The sequence below is a fragment of the Globicephala melas genome, chromosome 3 (assembly GCF_963455315.2).
Source record: "Globicephala melas chromosome 3, mGloMel1.2, whole genome shotgun sequence".
Lineage (NCBI taxonomy): Eukaryota > Metazoa > Chordata > Mammalia > Artiodactyla > Delphinidae > Globicephala > Globicephala melas.
Window position 1 is genome coordinate 158104549 of NC_083316.1, and position 17985 is coordinate 158122533.

Consider the following 17985-nt stretch of genomic DNA (forward strand, 5'->3'; position numbering starts at 1 on the left):
TGTTCTTAGGAATGTTCATAGCAGCTTTATTCATAATTGTCAAGAATGGCAACAACCCAGATTCCCCTCAAACGGTAAATGGAGAAACTGTGTCTGTCCACACCACAGAACCCTCCTCCACCATGAGAAGAAACGGACCGCAAATACATGTGATGGCCTGCAGGGAGGTCGGGATTGTGATACTGAGTGAAAAAAGCCAGACAGGAAAGCACTTCTTGGATGATTTCATTTATGTGAAATTCTAGCAAGCACAAACGAATCTATAGTCACAGAGAGCAGATTGTGGATGCCTGGGATGAAGGTGGGTGTTGGGAGGGGAAGGAGGGATTACCAGGGGACCCAGGAAACTTGCAGGGATAAACCTGTTCACCGATTCCATTGTGGGCACGCAGTTTTACCGAAAGTCATCCAATGACATGATTTAACTAAGTGCAGCTCATTGTATAGCCACTGTACCACACAGTAAAGCTGTAACCAATGTCCTCTGTACTCCTGGAACTGAGGATCTGGCCAGGGAGACAGGTGATAAAGCAAGGCAGCAAACAAGGAGAGGGGACTGTTGATTCAAGGTGACTAAGGGCGACTGCTCCCAGGTGACACCAGAGCACAGAACTGAAGGAAGTTAGAGGAAGAGCTATATGGCTTCCTGGGGGGAGGATGTTCTGGGCAGAGGGAACAGCCGGTGCAAAGGCCCTGAGGTGGAGCAGTCCTGGGCAGGGAGACCAGTGTGGCTGGAACAGAGTGATGGAGGGAGAGAAGGAGGGAGACAAGGGTGGGGAGGCCAGAGGGGTGGCTTGGAGCAGTGATGGAGGCTGGGTGGTGCAGGGCAGTGGAGGGAAGGAACAAAATGAGGATACATTTTGGGGGCAGGGCCAACAGGACTTTCCAATGACCTGGAGGAGGCGGGGAGAAAAAGAAAGTGTTGGGCACCTGTCCCTCATGTCCCCAAGGCTGCTTCTCCCTCCAATCCTCTTGGCCCCAGGGTGGCCACAGGCCCAAGTCTGGCGAACCAAGGCCATCTGACCCAAGGTCACCGATTCTCGATGGGGACAAAGGGCTCTGTGTCCTCTCCAGCCCAAAGCAGAAGGCTCCCCCGCAGACACATCCCCATCTGGGCCGAAATTACGTTGATTTAATAAAAAGGAAGTTTTTATTTTGGATAATTTTAGATCATCCAGATTATTGTTTCAGAAAAGGTGCAATGATGGTACAAAGAGTTCTGTCTCCCCTTCCCTCAGCCTCCACAAAGCCATTTTCTTCCACGTCTGCGGTGCAGAGAGATTAACCTTGGGACAATGCTGTTTGTCAAACTCCAGACCTTTTTCGGATTTTCTCCAGGTCTCCCTTTGCTCTTCCAGGATCTCATCGGGGATGACCCCCTCCCCACAATAGCATTTAGGCAGCACATTTTAAAAGAGCACTTTCACCCCCCTCTCCATCATATTGAAGAAAATCAATACATTTTGCATTTATGGAAGAGTTGCACAGCTAGAACAGAACTCTCTTCAACCAACTGTGGTCTGTTGTGTCAGAAGAAACCAGCGCTGCCCGTGTCTCTAAACCATCACGAGGAGCCCCTTCGCTGTTTTTCAGGGCCTCCACGGCTTGAGGTCAGGCAAATTAGGGCTTCTAATCCCACCCCGGCCACATCCTGCTATGTGATCTGAGCAAGTCACTTCACCCCTCTGAGCCTCAGTTTCCTCTTCTGTAAAATGGGCAGATGCAGTGCCAGCCAGGCATGTGGCAGGCACGGGACAAACACCAGCAAGTTTTAGTTTTACGGTTGCTCGAAGTCCTTGGCATCTTTCTGTGGAATAAAGTGCAGGCATGGTGCTCCCTCAGCCAAAACGGAACATGCAGGATTTGGTTTCCCAAGCGGGACCCTGCGGATGGGTAGGACCCCTTCCCATCCCCATCTGGCTTCCCCACATGACATCTTGACCTTCCTAATGACGCCAGAGGGTGGCCTCATATCCCCAGTTTGCACCGGAGGAAACAGGCACCCAAAGAGTGAGATGTTCACCCAGCATCACCCAGCGAGCCCCACCCCAGGTATAAATCAATTATCTATTCTGTTACAGACACATCTCAGAATGTGTGGTTTTTTTCAAATGGTAGTAAAATTTGTGGTAAAATACCCGTAACATAAAATTCACCATCTTAACCTTTTTTTTTTTTTTTTTTCGTTACGCGGGCCTCTCACTGTTGTGGCCTCTCCCGTCGCGGAGCACAGGCTCCGGACGCGCAGGCCCAGCGGCCATGGCTCACGGCTCCGCGGCATGTGGGATCTTCCCGGACCGGGGCACGAACCCGTAGTCCCCTGCATCGGCAGGCGGACTCTCAACCACTGCGCTACCAGGGAAGCCCCATCTTAACCATTTTTAAAAGCACAGCACAGTGGCCCTGAGTATATTCACTTCATTGTGTAACCATCACCACCATCCTTCTCCAAGAACTCTTCATCTTGCAAAACTGAAGCCCTGTCCCGATTAAACGCTAACTCCCCATTCCCCCTCCTCCAGCCCCTGGCAACTACCATTCTACTTTCTGTCTCTATGAATTTGCTCTAGGGACCTCATATAAGTGGAATCATGCATACTTGTCCCTTTGTTACTGGCTCATTTTACTCAGCGTGTCTTCAAGGTTCATCCACGTAGCACGTGACAGTTTCCTTCCTTTTTAAGGCTGAATAGTATTCCATTGTATGGATAGACCACATTTTGCTTATTCATTCATCCATTGCTAGACACTTGGGCTGCTTCCACCTTTTAGCTATTGTGGAAAACGTTGCTGTGAACATGAGTGTACAAGGATCTCTCTGAGACCCCGATTTCAATTCTTTGGGGGATCTACCCAGAAGTGAGCTTGCTGGATCATAAGGTAATTCTATTTTTAATTTTTTGAGGAGCTCCTGTACTCTTTTCCACAGCAGCTGCACCATTTTACTTTCCCACTAACAGTGCACAAGGGTTCCAATTTCTCGACATCCTCGAAAACATTTGTTATTTTCTGTGTTTTCGTTAGGAGCCGCCCTCATGGGTGTGAGGTGGTAGCTCTTTGTGGTTTTGATTTGCATTTCCCTGATGATTAGTGATGTTGAGCATCCTTTTCATGTGCTTCTTGCCCATTTGTATAACTTCTTTAGGCTAGAACTGGGGGCCTTTAACTCCTGGGGGCCAGCCTGAAGCAAAGAGGAGGGAAATGGCTAGTTTCCTCCAGGCAAGGGCAGGCACCTGAAGCCATCTGATCACCTACTGTGTGCTGGGTGTCTCTGAGGCAGAAACCCAGCCTCTCTCCAGATCTGCTCACTGTTCACCACTCTCCCTCATGGCTTCACATCTCCACAGCTTTCCATGTGCAGTTCCCTCTGCCGGGAATAATGCTGTTACCCCAAGGCACTGAATTCTCACAACCTGCTATGAAACAGGTACTATTCTTAAACCCATTTCACATCTTAGGAAACTGAGGCTCAGAGAGGTTAAGTGGCTTGCCCAAGGTCACACAGCTGGTAAGTGGCAGAGCTGGGATTTTAATGTAATTAGCCCAGCTCTAGAGTTCATGCTGCACTATTTCTCCTCGAAGGGATGGGCTTTCAAATTTTCTCAGCCCTACTGAGCCCCTCCCCCAATCTGCACTTTGTCCTTGCCTCTCCTCCCCAGATTTGAGCCCAACTCCTTGGCTATGGTCTGGCCAGGGAACCCACTTCCCTCTTTCTGGACCCTATACCTCTGTTGATGTGGCAGAGACTCTCCGCATCCCAGGCCCCACCCCCTCCCCCTACTGAGTCATATCAACCCAACAGAACCCCGAAGTTTTTCTCACAGGTGTTGCTGATATGCCGTTATCTCCCCCACCTGCTCCTGGACACTTCCTTTCCTTGAACCCAAGGGTAGAGCTGAGTTGCTTGTTTTTTTAATTGCAATGAAATTCACATAACATAAAATTAACCATTTTAAAGTAAACAATTCAGTAGCATTTTGTACATTTAAAAGGTTGTGTAGCAATCATCTCTAGTTCACCACCTAGTTCTAGAAAATTTTCATCACCCCCAAAAGAGACCCTGTACCCATTAGAAGTCACTCCCCATCTCCCCATCCCCCAGCCCCTGGCAACCACTAATCTACTTTCTGTGTCTATAGATTTGCCTGTTCTGGACATTTCATATAGATGGGATCACACAACATGTGGCCTTTTGTGTCTGGCTTCTTTCAATCAGCATGATGTTTTCAAGGTTCATCCACATAGTAGCATGTCAGTGTTTCATTCCTTTTTATGACCGAGTAACATTCCATTGTGTGGATGGACCCGCATTTTGTTTATCCACTCATCCTTTGATGGACATTCGTGTTGTTTCCACCTTTTGGCAATTGTGACTAGTGCTGCTATGAACACGAATGTACAAGTTTTTATTGGAACACTTGTTTTCAATTCTTTGGGGTAGGACTGGAATTGCTGGTAAGTCTATGTTTAACTGTTGGAGGACCCACCAGAATTCAGCCACTACACCATCGTACACTCCCACCAGCAAGGGCTCAACATTTTTTAACCCTGTGACTCTCACCTAACTAGGACCCAAGTTCAAATCTTGGCTCATCCACTGTGACCACATGAACGTTTTCCTTCCCATCATGCATCCTGCTTTTTCTGGTTCTCCTTCCAGGAGTCACCCCTCTTATCCCAGCCAGTGAGCCTGTTGATCCCAGAGTCCCACCCTCCCCAGGCTTGGGATGAAGAGGGGAGGATTTGGAGAACCCAGGGACAGCTCCTCCAGGTAGGCAAATCCCTGTGGACAAGGCAGACCCGAGATCCACTTGCGGGGAGCAGAGACAACAGGGCGGCCTTGGTAGCTGCCAGAGGCTCCCGAGTCAGTGAGATTTTCAATCTGTTTTTGCACAGAAATAGTCGGGTAGACCTTAAAATGGGAATAAAAAAGAACCTGTGTTTAGAGCCTTGAGCCGAGCGTCTAAGCAGCTGGCAGCATTTAGCCTGGCACGGACCATCGAAGGCAAGTGTGCGGTTATGGTCGTGTTCAAAAATACAGCTTCGAAGCAGCAAGCTTGGGGCTAGGCTGCAAGCCCTGTAATTCTCTTTCCAAATAAAAGGCAGAACTATTCCTGGCTCGGCTTGGGGACTTCTGCGGCTGCTGGGGCTCCAAGGAGGCTGGCCTGGAATGTCAGGCATGGCCCGGGCCTTCGCTGCCTGGGAGTTTACATTTCGAGTCTGTCATTGTAAGCCTTTTTAATTAAAACGTTATTCCCATGGGGGCCATCCAAGGATGCCTGAGCCCCGAACCCCTTCCACAGGAGACCCGTGGGCTTGTGGTTAAACATTGGGAGTGTGTGACGTTTGGTAGCTTGAGTCGATTTTGAGCTATTTGTGGAGGGGATAAAAAAAAAAAAAACATCGTCTGATGTTTGACAAATATAGCATTTTGCATTTCTATAAGCAAAGCCCTGATTTTAAAAAATAATGTGTTTGGTCGGCCATAAAAAGGAACGAAGCACTGATATATACTAAACACGTATGGACCTCGAAAAATGTTAGGCTGAGTGATAAAAGCCAGACATGAAAGGCCACAGAGTATGTGATCCCATGTATATGAAATGTCCAGAACAGGCAAATCCAGAGAGAAAGAAAGCAGACTGGTGGATGCCAGGGGCTGAGGAGGGGAACGTGGAGTAACTGCTAATGGGAACGGGGTTTTTTTGCCCTCAGGCATGAGAGGCACCTCAGCGTATGGCCACGAGGCCTGTAACTTCCAATTAAGCAAAATGGAGCAAAACACTGCTCTTATGAGGGGCAACTCAGGAGACCGCACAGAGAAATAAATGGACATGAGGTCGCCAAGGCGGGAGAGGGGAGTGGAGAAGGGGCAACTTGGACCTCTGCCCAGGCCTGCAGCCTATGCTCTCCCCTGGCCTCACCACCCCATCGGCCCTCAGAGAAGGGCCCTTGCCCCGGTCCCCCTGTTGCAATCATGATGCTTCCGCATCACCACAAACCCCAGTTCTGAAGCTGGGGTGCCACTTTCAAAAATCCCGGTGCCCAACCCATGCCCAAGGATCTGACTTCAGTGGGCTTGGTGAGGCCAGGAACCAAGGCTCTCTTTCACGTTTTTGCAACATTTGTTTTGAAAAATGTGAAACCTACAGGAAAGTTGCTAGAATAATACATACCCTGCGCCCAGACCCACAAGCTGCTAACAATTGATCACATTCCCTCTCTCTCTTTATATATATAAATATAAAGTATATATATATATATATATATATGCTTATACATATGTGTATATATGTAATTGATACAAATGATATAAAATTTGTATATATAGTATATATTACATATACAGGTGAAAAATGTATATATTTATAAATATTGTATTAGTCTGCTCCAGCTGTCATAACAGCCATTTTAAGACTGGGTGTCTTAAATAACAGAAATTAATTTCCTCACAGTTCTGGAGACTGGAAGTCCAAGATCAAGGTGTCAGCAGGTTGGTTTCTCCTGAGGCCTCTCTCCTTGGCTTGCAGATGGCCACCTTCTTATTGCTTCTTTGCAGGGTCTTTTCTCCATATATACACTTATCCCTTGTGTCAGTTTGTTTGTGTCAGTTTCCTCTTCATATAAGGATACCAGTCAGATCCGGTTAGGGCCCATTGTATGGCCTCATTTTAACTTAATCATCTCTTTAAAGACCCTACCTCCGGGCTTCCCTGGTGGTGCAGTGGTTAAGAAACAATCTGCCTGCCAATGCAAGGGACACAGGTTCGAGCCCTGGTCCAGGAAGATCCCACATGCCGCAGAGCAACTAAGCCCGTGCGCCACAACTACTGAGCCTGCGCACCTAGAGCCCATGCTCCGCAACAAGATAAGCCACTGCAATGAGAAGCCCGTGCACTGCAACAAAGAGAGGGCCCTGCTCACCACAACTAGAAGAAAGCAACGAAGACCCAACGCAGCCAAAAATAAATAAATACAATAAAATAAATAAGACTCTACCTTCAAATACAGTCATATTCTGAGGTACAGGGAGTTAGGACTTTAGCACGTGAATTTGAGCGGGGTACAAGTATTCAGTTCATAGCAATATAATATCATTTTTGAACGATTTGGGAATACACTGTTGACATCATGCTCCATAATCCCTAAGTTCTTCTGCTTGCCTATCCTGAGAACCAGGAGATTCTCACACAACTCCAGGACAAATGTCACACTCTCCAAATTTTTCATTGAGAAATAGCATGATCTAATTTACATTTTGTAGTCAAATGAACCCCACTGCCCACAATGGTCTGACTGTTTGTCCTCCCAAAATTCATAGGTTAAGATTCTAACACCCAATGTGGTGGTATCAAGGAGGTGGGGCCTTTGGGAGGTGATTAGGTCATGAGGGTGGAGTTCCAGTAAATGGGATTAGTGCCCTTGTAAAAGAGACCACAGAGGGCTCCCTCGCCCCTTCCGCCATGTGAGGACGCAGTGAAAAGGCAGCATCTACGAACCAGCAAACCCTCACCAGTTGCCAAATCAGCCCATACCTTGAACTTGGACTTGCAGCCTCCAGAACTGTGAGAAATAAATGTGTTTATAAGCCACCCAGTCTCTGGTATTGTGTTATGGCTGCACAAAAAGACTAAGCTTTTTTTTTTAAATGTCTTAGTCTTTTAATGGCAACTTTTTCTTTCCTCATTTAGGATCCAGGACAGACTCACCTGCTATCTTTTGTTCTCATGTCTTTCTTGCCTCCCTTATCAGGAGCAGTTTCTCAGCCAGATTCTCGTGTCTTTCATATTTGACATTTTTGCAGAGTCCAGGCAGTTGTTCTGCAGCACATCCCCTGGCGGGCTGGCCTGCTGGTTCCTGGTGACCAGCTCAGTTGTGTGTCTTGGGGCAGGATCTGCAGGAGTCATGCTGGTTCTCCCTGGTGCCTCGTATTCCGAAGCACCTGACCTTGGCTTGTCCCATTGCTGGTGATGTTAACTGTGTTCTCTGGGTTCAGGTGGTGGGATCATAGATCTTAAGGTCTCCCTGGGGGCACTTGAATGTTCAGGCAGAATTGAAAATGACCAGCTTAACTCACCTTCTATTTTCTGAAAATGCAGAGAAACTGCAAAGCTCCACCAGCCTGAGCCTCCACACCCATCTTGGGGCTCCCTCACCTCGACATCTTGTCTGGCCAGTTGGTGAGGAGCCATCAGGGCCCAGGGATGGCTTCCCTGACCCTGAGGAGTTTTGTAAAGGGGACTATGTGAGGATGGAAGGAATGCATTCCTGGAGGCTTCCTGGAGGAGGAGACCTCTAAGCCATGCCTACACATGGGCTGCACCCAGTGCCATCTCAGGGTCCCACATTCTCACCGAAAAGTCTGTAGGAACCTCCTTCTGAACTCACTGAGCAGAACAGCCCAGGGGGTTCACCAGCCCCCCATTCAGGGGCTCATTTTGACTCTCCCCATCAGACACTTTTTGTGGTTCCCCAAGGCAGCGGGCAAACACAATCAGGCCCCCATCATCAGGGACCAGACCCCTTTGCCTTCTTTGAAGTTTATGCTCTCCAGCGGACAAGATTTGAATCTCTTATTTTACCCCTGCAGCTTTGGAGTCTGAACCACAAGCCAGTGTGTTCAGCGACTGCCTTGAAGGGAGAGAGAAAGGAGCTATTTGGGGCTCTGAGGGCTGTAATTTCTGCTGTCCGGAGAAAGCCTGAGGGGGCAGGGAGCAGAAGGACAGGTTACTGGCTTCCCTCACCGCACCTCAGTTTACCCATCTGCTAAAGGGGCGAGTAATTCACATCTCACAGGAGGGTGCTGAAGGGTGGGAGAGGTGTTAGGTGTGAAAAGTCTATCCCTTGGTCTGTCCATGGGAGGAGGGGTAGGTCTCCCACTCCCTTTCTGCCACCTACCAAACCAGGATAGGTGGGGTCAGACAGAAGGGGAAGGCGATTTTAACCTCCAGGGAACATTGGGCAATGTCGGGAGACATTTTTGGTTTTATTGGTGGGGGGTGGGTGCTACTGGCATCTGGTGGGTGGAGACCAGGGACGCTGTTCAACACCCTACAATGCACAGGACGGCCCCCAGCACAGAGAAGGATCCAGCCCCAGAAGTCAGTGGTGCTGAGGCTGAGAGCTCCTGAACTAAAGGGGCCATTGGAGGGGATATTTGAACTTAGATCTAAACACGCCATCCTCAGTGATGTTTACAGGCCACACCTTGAAGGAGTGATGCTCACACTCTACTGCAGTATGATCCACCAGGGGAGGAAACAAGAGGCTGGTGCTGGCATCCCCGGGCGAGATGGAGGGGGCTCAGCTGGACTGGAGCCCGGATGACGAGGTGAGGAGAAATTGCAGGGTCCACAAACTTTTCCTGCCAAGGTACAGCTGCTCAGCTTTGTGAACTATTCAGTCTCTGCTGAAACCACTCAACTCTGCCATTGTAGCTTGAGAGCAGCCACAGACAACATGTACAGCAGGGACTTTCCTGGCAGTCCAGACTCTGTGCTTCCAATGCAGGGGACATGGCTTCTATTCCTGTTCGGGGAACTAAGATCCCACATGCCACAAGGCCGGAAAAAAAAAGAGAGAGAGAAGGTAGTACGATCATGTTGTGGGTGAAGGAATAAAACTTAAAAAAAAAAAAAAAAAAAAGATGTACACCAATGGGCAGGGCCAGGTGCCAATAAAACTTTATTTATGGACACGATTTGAATTTCTGTAGAACTTTCCCATGTCACAAAATAGTATTCTTCTTTCCGTACTTTTTCAACTATTAAAAAATGTAAATGCCATTCTTATCAAGGGGTGACAGTTAAGGGGTGCGGGTTTCTTTCAGGGTTATGAAAATATTCTACTTGTGGTGACGGATGCACAGCTCTGTGAATATACCAAAAATCGTGGAATCGTACATCCTAAGTGTGTGAAATTGTATGAGATGTGAGCTATATCTGAGTAAAGCTGTTATAAAAAGAAAACACACAATAGCCAAAGGTGGAAACAACCCAAATGTCCATTGATGGATGAATGAATAAGCAAAGTATGGTCCATCCATACAATGCAATATTATTCAGCCACAAAAAGGAAGGAAATTCTGACACATGGATGAATTTTGAGGACATTATGCTAAATGAAAGAAGCCAGTCACAAAACGACAAATACTGTATGATCTCACTTATATGATGTCCCTAGAGGAGTCAGATTCATAGAGGCAGGAAGTAGAATGGTGGGCGCCAGGGACTGGGGGAGGGGGAATGCGGAGTTAGGGTTTAACGTGGACAGAGTTTCAGTTTGGGAAGATGACAAAGTTCTGGGGATGGATGGTGGTGATGGTAGCTGCACAACAATGTGAATGTACTTAACGCTACTGAACTGTACATTTTAAAATGGTGACAACGGTAACTTTTATGTTATGCACATTTTACCCCAAGTTAAAAAAGAAAGGCAAGCAAACATTCTCATCTCACAGGCTTTACAACCGCAGGCGGCAGGCAGGATTTGGCCCCCGGGCTATAGTTTGCAGACCCCTGGGCCACCCCATACAGGTTGGCGCTGGGAATAACAATGTGTGAAGCCCAGACAGAATGGCCAGTAGAACTCAGACTCAAGGGGGACTTGCCCACGAGGCAGAACCGGGTGAGGATGCGCGTGCTCTGGAAGGTGAGCCCGGGGTCCCGGGGGACCAAAGCAGGCTGAGTGCCAGGCTCCCCAGGGACAGCGAAGGAATGACTGAGTCAATGAATAAAGGAATGAGTGAGTGGGTGCAGGAGGCGGGGGAGGGGTGGGGCTGCTGCGAGCGTCCACCGTGAGGTAAAATGCTCCACCTTTGGACAAGCCACTGCTTGGAGGGCCACGGAAGCGAGAAACCAGAAGATGCTCGCAGCTCTTCTAAGCGAAAGCAGCAAGAACCCTCCAGCTCAGCGGACACCCATCCCCACTCCCCGCCATGGACATTCCCCAGATCACAAGGAACTCCCTTGTCTTTAGGTCAGGTCCAGGCTCCCAGTCCCCACGCATAGCTTCCTGGCCCTGCCTGAGCTGGCCCTGGGCATCTTCGCCCTGGCGGGCCCCAGGCTGCCTCAGCTCTCTGGGTCTTTGCACATGCTGTTCCCCTGCAAGAGGAACCCCACTCTGTCCCCCCATTTTAACTCCACATGTCAGATTCCATTTTGCTTCCCCCTCCCCATGTCCCGTCCCTCCCTCAGGTCCAGCCCTGACCACACAGGCTGGGGTGTCCGTGTCCTCTTTCTCCCCAGACTCAGGGCCCCTCAGGCACGGCCTGGATGGAGCCGAGACTTCCCAGGGGTCCCAGCCTCACGCAACCCAAAGTCTGAGGGTTTCCTGCGTGACTTCAGTAGCCCGTACTATGACACAGGGCTCAACAGGGGGTGGCGCGAAGCCGGATGGCTAAGTTCAGTGCTGGGAAGCGGGTTACCAGTCAGGCTGGTGGAGCCAGATACAAAGGGTTAGGTGTCCAGGGCAGCAGACCCAAACTAGGGCGACAAGAAATAGCTGCAGGCTTGGAAGCTGCCTAGGATATAAATTGAGATGCAACTTTTAAACTCGCCCTGAGCCAAGGGTCCCTTGTTCTTATTACGATGAGGCTCCCGGGCTTCCCTGGTGGCACAGTGGTTAAGAATCCGCCTGCCAGTGCAGGGGACATGGGTTCGATCCCTGGTCCGGGAAGATCCCACATGCCGCGGAGCAACTAAGCCTGTGCGCCACAACTACTGAGCCTGAGCTCTAGAGCCCTCAATCCACAACTACTGAGCCCACGTGCCACAACTACTGAAGCCTGCGCGCCTAGAGCCCATGTTCCGCAACAAGAGAAGCCACCACAGTGAGAAGCCCGCGCACCGCAACGAAGAGTAGCCCCCGCTCGCCGCAACTAGAAGAAGCCTGGGCGCAGCAATGAAGACCCAACACAGCCAAAAATAAATTCAAAAAAAAAAAAGGAGGAGGCTCCCAACCAAAGCTGCTGCCACCTGTAGGGTGCTAGGATGGGATGGGGGTGGGTGGCAAGAGAGAGCATCTGATCCCCATAACTGCCCATCATACCGCCTCCAACTCGCTTTACCATCTTTTATAACCCAGCCTCACCTCCCTACATTTCCCTCCAACACACCACTCCTCCTGTTTCCCAAATCTGCCGAAGTCGCTCCTCTGGACCTTTGCCTGTGCTGTGTCCTTCGCTTGGAACACCCTTCCCCCATTTGCCTGAACCTATATATCATTTCCCCTTTGCAGCCTGGCCTGCTCCCCAGTCCCAGGCAGAGGCCCTGCTCCCCCTCTGGGTGCCCCCAGCACTGGGTCCTTCCCTCTGCCCAACCTTGACCCCATAGGACTGTGTCTGTGTCCAGCTGTCTTCCTCAGACTGGAGTTTCCCATGCCAGGTCCTCCCTGAAGTCTGTGTCCCCACTGAACCATATTCTGGCCTAGAAATAATGTTGATGAATGTTTATCCAGTGACAAGCTGGGGAGTCCATGGCTGGCCCCCCAGAAGATGGCCATCCTTCCCCCACCTTCACCTGGGGGAGCCCAATGAATCTGGCCCCCTCCCTTCTGCGGCCACAGCCTGCAGCTGGCTTTACAGAGACATCCTTGCCCTTTTCTCTCTCTCTCTCTCCCCCGTAGCTCTCCTGAACCCCACTTGGATCGCCCCCTCCTTCTGGGAGTCCTTCAGCTCTCCCACAGGGGTCCCCTCTAAGCTCCCTGCCTCAGTCAAGACCACATCCTGGCCCCAGAGGCATCTCCCCAACATGCAGACTCAACCGGTTCGCTCCCTTGCTCTAACACCTCTCATGGCTCCCTAGTGCCCTCTGAATGAAGCCTGAGCTCCGCTTCTCACATGAGACTCCTAACCTTCCTGGGTCCCAGTTTCCTCACCTGGGGATAAAGGATCCCACCTCACAGGGCTATAGGAGGATCAAAGGCGGTGGGAGGTGAGAAGGACCCAGCCCAGAAAGGACCTTGCCCGTTCTGTTACAGACATCTGAGCCTTCACTGGGTTGGGGTTTCTCGGCACTGCTGACATTTGGGACTGGATCATTCTCTGTGATAGGCAGGTAGATACATAGATAGATAATAGATAGGTAGGTAGATAGATAGATAGACAGATAATTGATAGATGATACAAGATGTGGTAGATAGATATAGACAGATAACTGATAGACACCAGATTATTAGATGGATGGTCAATAGATAATCGATAGATGATTGATTGATGATCGATAGATGACAAATAGGTAATTGATAGATAGATTGATGATAGATGATAGAATAACAGACAGCAAACAAGGTCTCTCATGTCAAGGCAGTGTTCTCGCCTTCAGCACTATCGACATTTGGAATCCATCATCCCCTGTGGGTGGGGGGGTGTCCCGTGCACTGTAAGCTGTTGAGCAGCTTCCCTGGTCTCTACCCACTCAAAACCAATAGCACCCTCTAACCCCAGTTGTGACAACCAAAAATGTCCCCAGACATGGCCAGATATCCCCTGGAGTGCAGAATTTCCCCCAGGTAAGAACCACGGACTCAGGCAAATGTCTTTGGACGTGGTGACGAGATCCCATCTGAGACAAAGCCACAAACAGGATGGGTGACCCCAGGAGGTGATGACAAGAGAGATCAGAGAAGGAGGCAGTGGCTTCTCTGAGGGCTGTGGCCAAAGAAAGGAGACCAGGAGGGACAGGGGAGGGGCTGCTTGCAGGGATTCCCAAGCCCAACCAGGAGAGGAGCCCACCCAAGTTTAGGCTGGGGCTGGGGCTGCATCCCCAGTGCTTCTTGTACCTGTGAGACCCTGGGCAAGTCACACACCCTCTCCAAGCCTCAGTTTCCACATTTGTAAAAGAGAGGGCCCCGCTGGAGCCAAGTTTCTCTGGATACTGGGGGCCGATGTCAGAGTACAAAGGTTTTAGGCTTTAAGAGAACCATAGGGCTTTGTCCAGCATCACGTGGCTGGTAAGTGAAGGAGGCTGGATTGAATCAGGTCCTGGCTGCCCACCACACCCCACTGCCTCCCCATGAGAAACCATCGCTGCACACAGAAGACCACAGGAAGAAAAGGTCAAACCAGAACAGAAGGGTTAAGATGCCTCTGTCCAGAACCACGTTTTCTCCACACCTTCCGCCAAAGTGCAGACATCATAGATGAATTGCTCTGCAGCAAACAGCAACGTTTCCAAGAGGAAAGTGACACGATATTGACAAAAAAAATTTCTTCCAAACCCAAGCCTTCAACATATGTTGGAAAGCAAAATCCATCCATCAACGATGGAGTGGAGAAAGAAAACATGGGGGCATCCATACAATGGAATACTACTCAGCCATGAAAAAGAATAAAGTGCTGATTCATCCTGCAGTGTGGATGAACCTTGAAAACACGATGCTACGTGAGAGAAGGCAGACACTAAAAGCCACACAGTGAATGATTCCATCTATATGAAATGTCCAGAGCAGACAAATCCATAGAAACAGACAGCAGATTAGTGGTTGCCAGGGGCTGGGGCAGGGGGAATGGGGAGTGACTGCTCACGGGGACCGGGTTTTATTTTGGAGTGATGAAAATGTTTTGGAATCAGAGATGGTGGTTGCATAACATGGTGAATGTACCCAATGCCACCAAATTTTCCACTTTAACATGACTAATTTTCTGTTATGTGAATTTCGTCTCAATAAAAATACATGGAAGAAAATAAAAAACAGAAGCATAAAAAAATCCACCAATGCAGGTATTTGTCTATCCAGTTGGGGGTGGAGGGAGGGCACACACTTTTTTCCCACCTTGGGAAGGGATGATGTAGTCGGGGGCCCCTGCCTGCGAGCCCTGGGCATGGTCTCGACCAATTTGTCAGCACCGTGTGGGCCATGCTCGGGCTGGCGGGAGCGCAGAGCTCTGAAAGAGTTTTGTCAGGGCTTTGAAAGGGAGCCAGGTTTTTTTTTCCCGGAGCCGAGCAGTCTTGGGCCTGTTGTTCTCAGCAATCTCGGGGCCGCGTGTTAGCAGGAAACACGGCCAAGTAGGGCTTCCTGCGAATCGGAGAGAGGAAGCTCCGTAATGTTCTGGAAGGCCGGGTTAAAAATAACCCCGGTATATAAAGACAGCGGAGGGTCCCCTCTCTCCCTCACTTGCACGCAGGCTGGCTGGATGCTGGGCTGAGCAGGTGGTTTGGGGCCTAAGACAGGCCAAACCCCCGTCCCTGGGCCCCGGGGCTGGGGGAAAACGCCAGCCAAGTTCAGAGTCCCGAGGCTGCCCTGCTTCCAGAACTCAGGCAGAGTCAGGGCCACCGTGGGTGTTCCTGTTTTAAATCACTTTTCTCCAGCCAAGGATGCAAACCCAGGCGCTATCGGGGGAGAGGAACTCGGGTGGAGCTGTGATTTCGGATGTGCACAGCGATGACGCACAAAGTGCACACAGGCTGGGGGCCTGACGGCCAGGGTTCGAATCCTGCCTCTGCCACCAGGTCTGGGTCTCAGTCTTCTCATCTGTAAAATGGAACAAACAATAGTTCTTGCATTGTTGTAAGCACTAAACACTTAGAAGAGAGGCCCTAGGAGGCTGAGTAATTATTATGAATTCTTATCATTATTTCCAGGGTTTTTACTTCCCTGGGCGTGGCGTCCATATATTATCTCATTTAACCCACGCATCAGCTCTAGTACCATCCCCTCCCCCTCTTCACAGATGCAGCAAGGGAGGAGTAGCATCATGTGTTGTCACGGTAACCCAAGACCACGTGGCCAAGTTGTCTCGGGGAGTTTTTTCCAGCCTTGCCTTCCACAAGCCTGCTGACGGACACCTCCGTAAATTTTGCACCTGGATGCCTCACTTGCCTTACCCTATCCCAGCCCTGACGAAAAGTAACGGATTTGAGCCAGGGTTTTCCAGACTTTGGGGCTCATGTTCTATCTGGTCTATGCTTAGAAGTTAAACTTTGGGAGTTCGGAGGGCAGAGTCAGAAGATGGACCGTCATCACCCTTACATAGGAAGGCTTCCTGTGCTTTGAGCTGGGCGGGGTTGCCTTTCCATAAGGGCCTCCGATGTCATTGCCATCAGAACAGCGAGGACAACAAAGCCCACTACTGCCCGAATTTTGGGACAAACTCAACACCAGGGTTTGGGGCTTCTCATCCTGGACTGAGCCACATAGATCAGGAAAATAAGGCACAAATGACCAATGTCAGGAAGGAGAGAGGGGACCCCAGGACAGATCCTACACGTATTAAAAGGATCACAAGGGCACATTATAAACAACTTGATTCCAATCAGTTCAATGGCTCAGATGACACAGACAAATTCTTTGAAAGACACAAATTCCCCAAACTCACTCAAGAGGAAATGGATCACCAGGATAGCCCCGTATCCACGGAAGAAGTTGATGGGGTGGTGGAGAACCTTCCCAGGTAGAAAGCCAGGTCAGGATGGCGTCACTGGTAAATTTCCCCAAAGGTTTAGGAAAGAAAGAATGCCAGTTCTACACAGACGCTTTCATAAAACTGGAGGAGAGGGAAGTCCTCCCAACTTACCCTAAATGGGGGGCTGCTGCGGGGTGTGCTGGGAGCTTCCCTAAGTGCCACCGTTCAGTAGTGCCCTGGGGCTCCCCCCGCACCCTCACACCCCAAATGAGATCCTGTTCCCTTCCAGGGGATGTTTTCTTCTGCCGTTAGGACAGATCCCTGCCGGGGCTCAGGGAAATGAAAGAAACGTTTGCTCTCCAGAAATCTGATCCAGACGCGCCAGTTCCCCTGAAGGCGCCTTTGTACCCTGTGTGGCTGCCGCAATTAGCGCCGTCGCTGGCTGCACATCGCCGTCGCCTGGGTTCTGAGGCCCCTTTCAGAAGTCACCGTCGTCCTCCACCAGCTATTTTTAACTGGCCAAAGGGGACTTGTGGGCTGGGGGACGCGGGAAAGTGATCGGGGGCATCAGTGAAGCTGAGGGCTGTGGCAGGCCAACAGGCCTGGGTGATGGTGAACGGAGGGGACTGGTACCCCCTCCCGGCCTCAGTTTCCGCATCTGTCAAGTGAAGACTTGCATCCCATCAGGGCTTCAATTCAAAGAAGCCCAAAGGCTGAATTCTATTAACCAGTCTCAGGGTCCCCCTCTCTCTCTCTTTATCCCTCTCCTTCTCACTCTCTCTGTCTGTCTCTAACGCTCCTTCTCGTGGAATGCAGTGCTTTTCTGCTCAGTTCTGCCCATCAGGGAACCACTCTCTCTTCCAAGAACAAGATGACCAGTTCTGCTGCCTCGTTTTCTTTCATCAGAGAAAGGATTATCAATCGTCAATCGATCGATTGTCCTAAATCACCTAGCCAGAGCACTCTGTGTGTGCCTGCCCCTGGTCCCCACTTCCCAGCAGGGTGGGCTGACTTTGGTCCTGTTCAAACATTTCCGATCGAGCCTACGTCTTCTCTGTGACTCGAGTTTCTCAATTAAACAAATAAGTAGATGTCCAGGCCCCTGGGGGATGGGTTTCACATCCCTGGCGAGATGCCCCGGAGGCTGGTGAACTCTCCAGGGGTTGAGCTCAACGCTGCACCAGCCTCCATAGAGCAGCACCTTCTGCGAATGCTCCGCTGACCCACGGGGGAGAGGGGTAGGTTCAGAGGGGAAACTGAGCCTCAGAGGGGTGAAGCCCCACCCCCAGCCCAACAGGGTCAGCTACCTGGCTCCAAGAACCGGGCTTTTAACCAAAGCACCTCCTGATTACTGGGATTCGAGCTCTTTTCTGATCTTCTGTTGGCCCCGGCGTGCTGGGCCCGCCTGGGGTGGGCGGCACAGACCGTGAGGCTGCCTGCCTTGGGGCTGTCAGAGGAGGAGCCGTTCGCCCCCTCCCTCCCTAACGTCCCATGATGGCTCTTGTGGTCCCACCCCCAGCGGTGACTCAGCACCCTCAGCCTGCAGATGGCTTTCCCTGGAACGAACTCCTGGGCTCGAGGCCACACAGGCCCACATTGCAATCCCAGCTGGCCATGCTGAGTCCCTGTGCAAGCTCCCTGAC

At 50.5% G+C, this 17985-nt stretch overlaps 1 long non-coding RNA gene across 2 annotated transcripts in view; it reads right to left on the reverse strand.

Annotated features, from left to right (window-relative positions):
- LOC132597132 (uncharacterized) overlaps positions 1 to 17985 on the reverse strand; it is a 58660-nt gene that overhangs the window by 15443 nt on the left and 25232 nt on the right. For both annotated transcript variants that reach the window (XR_009563530.2, XR_009563529.2), the window contains exon 2: positions 7710 to 9540. This is a non-coding gene — a long non-coding RNA (uncharacterized lncRNA). The remainder of the gene's footprint in view (positions 1 to 7709; positions 9541 to 17985) is intronic.